We start from the raw sequence: 2,512 nt of genomic DNA on the forward strand, positions 1-2,512 counted from the left end.
GAAATGACACTAAATCTACTCTATATGGGGCTTCAGAAACATCAGCTCTGACTCAGTTAACTGGTCAATGCAGTTAAACAATCATTACAGACAAACTATTGGTTTAATGATGCTTTCTTTCCGCACTTAACTGGTTATTTGACCGAAGTTACTAAATCCTTTCATGTTTCAGCATTGTATGAACACAGTCTGTAAAGATTATCTCAGTAGAATAGGTGAGTTTCATGATACTTATATGAAAAGATTATGTATCGGAAGCAGCCAGCTAAATGCTAACACTAAGTCCCTTGAGATGTGTCAGTGTCAGCACGGTCTTTGTTTCAGTTCATTTTATTTGAATTCATTACTACCTTAAACTATTATAAGTTTACATTTTTCAACCATACATTTGGCAGCCAGCAGAGATGAAATATTTTATGAGCGTTTACACTGTAATAAATTATGGACATTAACCACATGTAATGATGCCAAATTACAGAAAGTCAAAGAACACCACAATTTGCATATGTATCCAAAGTTTCTGCACCAATAGTCCAAAGTATAGTTATTAGATAAAGTTATTTGCACACATGAAAGATTTATCTTAAACTTAGGAATGAACCAGTGCATTTATTGATTCTGGTGACTGTTCCATTCATTAAATGTCTCCTAAATGGTCTGTGTTTCTGGTTGTAAAGTCATCATGTGCCATTAAGCATTATGGAAAATGTCAGCATGCTATGATTCAACAACATTAAAAATGCTGAAAACAAGGGTAAGTAGAAGATGAATTAAATTAGAAAGAAAATGGTATAATAAATTTGAGATTCTAATTTCAATGAACTTAAATCAAATAACATGAGGAAAGTTTAGATTTATGTGTGTGATGGTGGGACTTTATTCTCTGAAAAAATGTAGTGATTCTTTGTGGATTTGGCAAATCTTAATGGCATCTTGAATATAGGGATGCTGGGATATTGGTATTCCCCATCCACAGTGTGAGCTACATGTGTTGTGGTTCATCTACCTACCTGACTTTGTTATTGTCATGTATTCTCTAACTCCCATTGTTCCTAAACTAAACTGGACCATTGAGGTGGTCTTTGAAACACTTCCTGTTGCTTCCATTTTCTATTCCTCTTTTCCTTCTTTAGATGTCCTATCTTTTCTAGAACTGCAATGTGCAATACAGTAGCCACTAAGCGTATGTGACCATTTTAAAATAATAACAATTAAAATGAAATGAAATGAGAAATTCAGTTTCTCACTCACACTAGTCAAATTGTTATCATTACAGAGAATTCTAAAGGACAATGCTGACCTAGAATTATATCTTGAACATGTAATTGCCCAGGACACACAGCCTCTACTAAAGTGAAAACAGACTGCATTAACATATTATGCTCACCCAGATCTATTTGCACAATGATAAAATAGTTTTTGGAAGACCAAATAGTCATTATAGTCAAAGAAATTTGGATTGTAAATAGTGGAATTTCAGATTTCAAGAAAAGTAAGTCTAGAAATTATTTTAGGGAAGAGGTTTATTCTAGCACCATTCAAATCATATCACACACAAAGGTCGTCTCATTTCTTCATTCATGTTTTAATTTCATTTACTATTAGTCTTTCTTTTGTTCATTCATTTTTTTCACTAGTTTTCTCCTTTATTCTTTTGTTCATTTCATTCATTGCATTAACTGTGTGGCTGTTCATTTCTGTGTCTTGGAGATACAGTGATGACCAAAATAGACATGGCTTTTATCCTCAATGAGTTTAAAGTCTAGGAAGGGATAACAATGATTAAACAAGCAAATTTACAATATTACATGGTAAGTGCTTTCATAGAGGCAGTAAAAGGGAGCACATAGGAAATGCAGCCAACGTGGACTTGGGCAATAAAGGGGCTGAAGTCAGCCAAAGAAATTTTTGTTGTATGAATGTGAAACTTAACCTAAGACTGAAGGGATGTGTGAGATAGTGAGAGGAGAAAGGATATTTCAAGCACAGTCTAAGAAAAGTATATATAGAGGCAATATACCAATTTCTGGCTAAGTTTGTATAGGGGAAGCACCCTGGGAACAGAGGATAGAGGGCACCAGATCTTGCTTTATGCTATTCAATTTGATAGTAAGGTGAAATGCTCCCTTCTGGTTATTTTGACATCTTGGATCATTGTGTCCAGCAGACTTCAGAGCCATGTATCTGTTATTTATATCTCATGTACTTATTGTAATAGGTGCTGCCTTTTCTATTACAGAAATTGCTTCTAAAAGTTAACTACTTAAAGTTGGGACTTTAAAAAAGATTTAAAACACCTTTAGGATAAATTTGACACTGGCTTTTCCTCCCTGTGTATCAAGTTGTTGCTCTTTGCCCTTCCTCTTGGCCTGATAAAAATCTAAGAATGCTTCTCTAACAGCTCATCTTTTTTTACATGCCTTTTGGATGTATTTTTGCCTGTGTAATGACACATATTTCAACTTAAGGTACTTTATTTTTATTTACTGTTTCTCTACAGTTTGTGTTCAAT

The sequence above is a fragment of the Orycteropus afer genome, unplaced genomic scaffold, assembly GCF_000298275.1.
Source record: "Orycteropus afer afer isolate SDZICR_OR568_19922 unplaced genomic scaffold, OryAfe1.0 scaffold00520, whole genome shotgun sequence".
NCBI classification, from domain to species: domain Eukaryota; kingdom Metazoa; phylum Chordata; class Mammalia; order Tubulidentata; family Orycteropodidae; genus Orycteropus; species Orycteropus afer.